The sequence below is a fragment of the Mustela nivalis genome (assembly GCF_964662115.1).
Source record: "Mustela nivalis genome assembly, chromosome: Y".
Lineage (NCBI taxonomy): Eukaryota > Metazoa > Chordata > Mammalia > Carnivora > Mustelidae > Mustela > Mustela nivalis.
The window spans coordinates 23,260,489-23,268,689 of NC_139041.1; the positions used below are offsets into that span (position 1 = coordinate 23,260,489).

The 8,201-nt window shown below is 46.9% G+C and overlaps 1 long non-coding RNA gene across 1 annotated transcript; it reads right to left on the bottom strand.

Moving 5' to 3' along the window:
* Window positions 1-4,314: 4,314 nt before the first annotated feature.
* On the bottom strand, window positions 4,315-7,768 carry LOC309856911. The gene is made up of 2 exons (XR_014307409.1): window positions 6,527-7,768; window positions 4,315-5,408 (listed from the first exon to the last, which is right to left on the bottom strand). It is a non-coding gene; the product is annotated as an uncharacterized lncRNA (long non-coding RNA).
* Window positions 7,769-8,201: the final 433 nt, after the last annotated feature.

Consider the following 8,201-nt stretch of genomic DNA (forward strand, 5'->3'; position numbering starts at 1 on the left):
CCGCAGGTAACCCGCAATGGAGTTTAGAAATGCTGACGGGCACGGGGCCATACCTTGGGGCCCAAGTGCAGAGTACATACCCCCCTGCGGTGTATCAGCAGATAGCCATGGCAGCCACCAGGGCTTGAAAAACTCTGAGGGGGGCAGGAGACTTGCAAGGCCATTTATCCAAAGTATTGCAAGGGCCCAACGAGCCCTATGCTGATTTTGTGGACAGGTTGATACAGACCGCAGGTAGAGTGTTCGGGGATGTTGATACAGCAATACAGTTGGCCTATGAGAATGCTAATAAATGGTGTAGAAAGGCTATCAGACCCTGGAGATCAAAGGACCTATCAGCCTACATTAAAGTCTGTAGAGATATAACGGGACCTATAATTCAGGGGCAGCAGCTTTCGCACAAGCCATGTACGGTCAGGAAGGAGTCCGCCCCAAAGGATGCTTTCAATGTGGCCAGGAAGGACACGTTAAGAGGAATTGCCCGCAGCGTGGAACCCAGGCTGGGAAGGTATATCCAAAAGTGCTGCCAGGAGGCTTAAGGCCTCAGCGTTGCCCTCGATGTAGGAAGGGAAATCACTGGGCACATGAATGTCGCTCCATGGCGGACGCTGAGGGGAACCCGTTGCCTCCTAACAACTGGGGGAATTCAAAAAATGGGAGGCAGGGCCCCACCCCCCGGGGCCCGAATCAAATGTACGGGGTGGCAATGTCCCTACCTACCAAGCCGCGATGGGTTTTCCCACCCTCCAATCAGGGGAGTCAATCCACGCAGGGCCCAGGAGAGCCACAACAGGTTCCGCTGGACTTGACGTCTGTTCCACCACCCGAATGGTCCTAACGCCTGAAATGGGGGTGCAGGCCGTGCCATCTGACCTGCATGGAGGGCCTCCAAAAGGAACGGTGGGGCTTCTCCTGGGTAGGAGCTCTACCATTATGCGGGGACTTCAGGTCCACCCGGGAGTCATTGACCCCGATTTCGAAGGGGAGGTTAAAATTCTGATTTCATCTCCGAGGGGTATTAACATTATAAATCCAGGGGATAGGGTCACACAGCTCTTAATTTTGCCCAGCGATCATGAGAAATATCCATCCACAGGCCAGGCGAGGAAGGGTGGCCTAGGATCCACAGGATCTTCCCTCGCGTGCCTTACCATGGGCATGAAAGAGAGGCCCATGCTTAAATTAAGAATCAGAGGAAGATCATTTTGGGGGCTCCTAGATACAGGAGCAGACAAAAGTATTATCAATCATCTAGATTGGCCAAAGGCCTGGGCCCTAGCTAAGGCTAATCAAACCCTCCGAGGATTAGGGGTAGCTACCAGCCCAGATGTTAGTGCCGCGTCCTTAGATTGGGAAGATGAGGAGGGACATAAAGGCATTTTCCAACCGTATGTTTGTGCCACCCCCGTTTCTCTGTGGGGAAGCGATGTGCTGGAGCAGATGGATATTAGACTTACTACTGAAAAACTGTATAGTGGGGCCTCCCAAACCATAATGAGGAACATGGGATATAAGCCTGACCAAGGCCTTGGAGCCAAGGGCCAGGGAGATCCTGATCCCCCTTCCATGGGAGGTCAGGTTTTTTCCTAGAGGCCACTGAGGCGATTCGAATAACTTGGAAACAACAGGAGCCGCGCTGGGTGCCTCAGTGGCCTTTAACAAAAGATAAGCTACAAGCGGCAAGAGAATTAGTCCGAGAACAACTCAAAGCAGGACATATTCAAGAATCCACGTCTCCATGGAATACTCCCATATCTGTGATAAAAAAGAAATCAGGCAAATGGCGATTGTTACATGACCTGCGACAAATTAATGATCAAATGCAGGTCATGGGACCCCTTCAGCTGGGGCTCCCAGTCGTGACAGCGTTACCCAAAGATTGGCCCTCTATTATAATAGATATCAAAGACTGTTTCTTCTCCATTCCTTTACACCCTGTGGATATGGAGCGCTTTGCCTTTACTCTGCCATCCATTAATCATGCTGAGCCAGATCAAAGATATGAATGGAGAGTACTCCCTCAAGGGATGGCTAATAGCCCCACCTTATGTCAGTTGTATGTAAGTAGAGCATTGGAACCTTTTCAAAAAGCATTTCCAAACCTACTTTGTTATCACTATATGGATGATATCTTGATCTGTGGGCCAGATGAGAGGTCTCTGCCCTCAGCTCTAACTTTCCTACAGAAGCAATTGGCAGAATGGGGACTAACTATATCCCCTGAAAAGATCCAAGCAGGAAATCTACAGAAATACCTTGGTATGCAGCTCTCTATCACTACAGTAAAACCTCAATTGGTACAGATCCGTAGAGATCACCTGCACACATTGAATGACTTCCAGAAACTTCTAGGAGACATTAATTGGATCCGACCATATATAAAAATCACTACAGCAGAATTGAAACCCTTATTTGATATCCTGCCTGGGGATCCTAGATTAGACTCCCCAAGAACTCTTACCCCAGCTGCCATTAAATCATTGCAGTTGGTTGAAAGCAGACTAGCTTTAACAGCAGCAGATAGATGTGACCCGGAAAAGCCTATAAATGCCATAGTTATCCCATCCCCTGGATCACCCACAGGAGCACTATGGCAAGGAGGACCCCTGTTATGGATTTACCTACCCCATAATCTTAGCCGTGTCATCACCCCATATGCTACAGCAGTAGCTATGGTAGCAAGCAAAATATTCAAAGTTAGCATACAAGTCCTTGGGAGACTGCCCGATGCGTGTATAATCCCTTATGACAAAACCCAAGTGAACATTCTAACACATGAAAATGATGATTGGGCCATTTTGATGGTCGCTTACCCTGTCACATTTGATAATCATTATCCCTCACACCCCCTAATTGAATTTTACAAAAATACACCCCTCGTATGGCCTAAATCCTGCCGATTAGAGCCATTGGTTGATGCCCTCACAGTGTTTACAGATGGTAGCAAATCTGGAACTGGTGCCTACGTGGTGGAAGGAGAGGTAATTCCGGTTGTTGTGCCATCAACCTCAGCTCAAAAAACAGAATTATTGGTAATTATGTGTGTTTTACAAAGGTTTCAAAATCAGCCTATCAATATTATTTCAGACAGTAAATATGCAGTTGTAGCTACCAGATCTGTTGAGACTGCCATTATCTCAGCCAGTCAATCAGAAATTTCCTCCCTGCTGATTGAATTGCAAGACCTCATTCTCTCTCGTGGTGCCCCTTTTTATATCGGACATCTCAGAGCACACTCAGACCTCCCAGGGCCTATGGCTGAGGGAAACCGAATGGCTGATGCGGCCACGTGCTTTTATGTTTGTAGTGCTCTGGAAGATGCTAAAAGATATCATGAAAGATGGCATGTCAATGCCCTAACATTAAAGGCGCGCTTTCACATCTCAAGAGCTGACGCACGAGACATCGTGAAGTCTTGTGGCAATTGTGTAACACACTTGCCCATGCCCTCCTTAGGGGTAAATCCCAAAGGGCTATTGCCTAACCATCTGTGGCAGATGGACGTTACACACGTTCCCTCCTTCGGGCAGCAAAGATACGTCCATTTGAGTGTAGACACTTGCTCAGGGATTATTAGTGCCACCCCCTTGCGCGGGGAAAATGTCAAAAACGTGATGACCCACTGCCTACGCAGCTTTGCCTGCTGGGGAGTGCCAAAGCACCTAAAAATAGACAATGCCCCTGCCTACACTTCTGCAGGCTTTCGCAGCTTCCTGGCCTGCTACAATATCCAGCATGTTACAGGCATACCATATAATCCTCAAGGCCAGGGCATTGTGGAACGCACGCACCTGACCTTTAAAACTACTTTGCAAAAAATACAAAAAGGGGGAATTGGAGAGGAGTATCGCACACCCAATGACCTCACCAATCTGGTCACCTTTATTTTAAATTTTCTCACGGTTGACAAAGACGGCACTTCGGCCGCGGAACGTCATTGGGGCCAACAGAAAATGCAGCAGTCAATGGTGAAATGGAAAGATGTCCTTACTGGCTTATGGAAGGGACCCGACCCGGTGCTTAGGTGGCACCGAGGTTCCCTTTGTGTTTTCCCACAGGATGCGCCTGCTCCACTCTGGGTGCCGGAACGCCTCACCAGGCTGGTGGCCGTGGAACCTGTGGAGGATGCTGGTGATGATGATGATAGCGACGACGACTGTCCTGCAGCCTGTTCCCACGAAGGCAGAGCCGGTTCAACTGTGGCCGAGACAAGAGACTGCCCAGCTTCAGACCCTTCTTCAAATGGCTCAGCATAGAGTGCATTCTTCTCACCCGAACTCATGTTTGCTACTGACGCTTATTTTAATGCAACAGGTGTTGGCAGCCCAGGGCTCATTATATTGAGCATACGTCCCCGATCCACCCCTGTTACAGCCCGTGGGTTGGGATATGAGTTCTATTCCTGTATATGTTGATGATACTGTCTTGCTAGGCCCTCCCTCTTCCGTTCATCTCCGGCCACAGCAGGCTGCCATATCTTACAAGGGCTATTCTGATGTATATCCCATGTGCTTTGCGATGAAGCGCACAATACCACGCTGTTTGAGTGTTTCTTTGCGAACTGGTTATAATGATGTGAATATAGCTAGCCTTGACACTACTAATAGCACCATAGTGACCTCTGGTACAGCCCCACAGGATATTCCACTTTGTGCATCTAACTTAAGTATTGCTAAGGGGATTGGAGTACCCTGGAGGCTCTGCCTAGGACTAGTACTCACTAGAGGATAGATTTGAGCTTTGGGATTGGGGGCCTGTAATATCTTCCGGATGCTCTGCATGCCGACCAAAAATACCCCCGATTCTTGCTCCTCAGAGCGGCTACCCGGTGCAAACTGAAATATGGAAGCTTATTGCCGCCTTCGGAAATGCTTTTATGTTTGTCCATCAGACTAGCAACGCTAAGACTATCTTTGGATATGAGAATATTGGACAAATACTCAAATACCCCCAAGCCTGCATGCCCCATCCATTCATGCTAGTTGTAGGAAACCTTACAGTAAAAAAGGAAAATGCCACTTACCAATTCTCTTGTCATAACTGTACCCTAACCAATTGTATTCGAGGAGTGCTGCCAAGCGATGGATTATTAGTAGTAAAACAGCCCCCATTTGTTATGATCCCAGTTAATATTTCCAAACCATGGTATTCTGACCCTGGCTTAGAGTTGTGGGAGCGCGTGCAGGCTGCCCTAAGTCGACCCCAACGAGGGCTAGGACTGTTGATACTCGGGATAGTCTCCTTAATCACCCTAATTGCAACAGCTACCACAGCGTCTGTGTCCCTTGTTCAGACTGTACATGCTGCTGATACTGTGGACCAGCTCGCACATAACACTTCTGCCATGCTGGGAATTCAGGAAGATATAGATAAAAGGATTGAAACCCGGTTAAATGCACTATATGATACTGTTAGATTCTTTTTTTTTTTTTTAACTTTTTATTTTTTATAAACATATATTTTTATCCCCAGGGGTACAGGTCTGTGAATCACCAGGTTTACACACTTCACAGCACTCACCAAAGCACATACCCTCCCCAATGTCCATAATCCCACCCCCTTCTCCCAAACCCCCTCCCCCCAGCAACCCTCAGTTTGTTTTGTGAGATTAAGAGTCACTTATGGTTTGTCTCCCTCCCAATCCCATCTTGTTTCATTGATTCTTCTCCTACCCACTTAAGCCTCCATGTTGCATCACCACTTCCTCATATCAGGGAGATCATATGATAGTTGTCTTTCTCTGCTTGACTTATTTCGCTAAGCATGATACGCTCTAGTTTCATCCATGTTGTCGCAAATGGCAAGACTTCATTTCTTTTGATGGCTGCATAGTATTCCATTGTGTATATATACCACATCTTCTTGATCCATTCATCTGTGGATGGACATCTAGGTTCTTTCCATAGTTTGGCTATTGTGGACATTGCTGCTATAAACATTCGGGTGCATGTGCCCCTTTGGATCACTACGTTTGTATCTTTAGGGTAAATACCCAATAGTGCAATTGCTGGGTCATAGGGCAGTTCTATTTTCAACATTCTGAGGAACCTCCATGCTGTTTTCCAGAGTGGCTGCACCAGCTTGCATTCCCACCAACAGTGTAGGAGGGTTCCCCTTTCTCCACATCCTCGCCAGCATCTGTCATTTCCTGACTTGTTGATTTTAGCCATTCTGACTGGTGTGAGATGATATCTCATTGTGGTTTTGATTTGTATTTCCCTGATGCCGAGTGATATGGAGCACTTTTTCATGTGTCTGTTGGCCATCTGGATGTCTTCTTTGCAGAAATGTCTGTGCATGTCCTCTGCCCATTTCTTGATTGGATTATTTGTTCTTTGGGTGTTGAGTTTGCTAAGTTCTTTATAGATTCTGATCACTAGTCCTTTATCTGATATGTCGTTTGCAAATATCTTCTCCCATTCTGTCAGTTGTCTTTTGATTTTGTTAACTGTTTCCTTTGCTGTGCAAAAGCTTTTGATCTTGATGAAATCCCAATAGTTCATTTTTTCCCTTGCTTCCTTGACACTGTTAGATTCTTAGGGGAGGAAATTCAGAGCTTAAAATTGCGCACCAGGATCCGGTGTCATAGCGATTATCACTGGATTTGCGTAGCCTCTAAAAAATATAGTGCCTCTGAGACTTCGTGGGACCGAGTACAACGCCATCTCGAGGGGGTATGGTCTAACTCCAATCTATCCCTTGATCTGTTGCAATTACATCAAGAAATATTAGATATTGAAGAAGCTCCTCATGCCAAGTTACCCATTGCTCAGCTTGCTGAAAACTTTGTAAGCTCCTTGTTTTCTCACTTCCCTTCCCTGACGCACGCATGGTATGTTGTAGGAGCAATTGTAGGAGTACTAGTGGTAATTGTTCTTTTCTTGTGCCTCTTGCCATGTGCACTTAAAATAATACTAGCAGAAGTTTATAAGTTAAGAGCCATCATACGTAACCATCAGCTAATCAACCGCGGTGGGCACAGAATGTCACCTTGAATGCCACCCAAGTATCTCTTGGCTCCGTCAGCAATTTCGTTAGTATGTTATAACAATCAGTCTCATTCCTCAAAAACTGGGCAGACATAGGAGCCCTGATTGTGTTGATAATTCTGGCTCAAGTGCTCCTTCTACAATGCATCGCGCGACAACAACGGCTATATCAACGGGCTTCGGTCTAAGCCATGATGGCTCTGGAGGCTGGTACCTCCCCCCCCCCCAAATATGGCTTAGTACGCTGGATCGGTAGTCAAAGACGGGTAAGACTGATCCCTCACCATAGCAACCTAAGACAGGGACTCCTCAGCCCGGGGGAGTACCCGATGACGGGTAAGCATGTGTGTTGAGGATTGGCAACCTAAGACAGGCACGATCCCTGCCATATAAACAATAAAAAAGGGGGAGCTGTGGAGAGCCATCCAGCAGATGCAAGGAGTCACGTAGACGGGAGTGCCTGAAGATTGAGGAACTGAGAATGATTGGTTTAGGAGGAGGTGGGTGCGCTCATGGCTGACGCATGAGCAGCACCAGGAGCCAAGAGATAAACGCATAATCATTGCTAGAGAACAATAGAGCCCTATGTGGTTACATAAGGGTCCACAAGGACACTGCGTGCACAGCGTTATGATTGGCCAAATAGGGGGGCGAGTACGGGTGAACTTTGTGCATAAATATTGCTGAAAGTGCTTGGTTTGCTGCTGCAGCCACCATTAATAAAAGAAGCTTGCCACTCACCTCGTCTGCGGGTTGTTCTTGCGGGCCGAGAGCGACAACCCTGCAATTACACTACTGGGTATTTACCCCAAAGATACAGATGTAGTGAAAAGAAGGGCCATCTCTACCCCCATCGTTTATAGCAGCATTGGCCACGGTCGCCACACTGTGGAAATAAGAACCAAGATGCTCTTCAACAGACGAATGGATAAGAAAGATGTGGTTCATATACACTATTGAGTATTATGCCTCCATGAGAAAGGACGAATACCCAATTTTTTAGAAACATGGGCAGGCCTGGAAGAGATTATGCTGAGTGAAATATGTCAAGCAGAAATAGTCAATTATCTTATGGTTTCACTTATTTGTGGAGCATAACAAATAGCATGGATGACATGGGGAGATAGAGAGGAGAAGGGAGTTGGGGGTTATTGGAATGGGAGGTGAACCATGAGAGACTCTGGACTCTAAAAAACAATCTGTGGGTTTTGA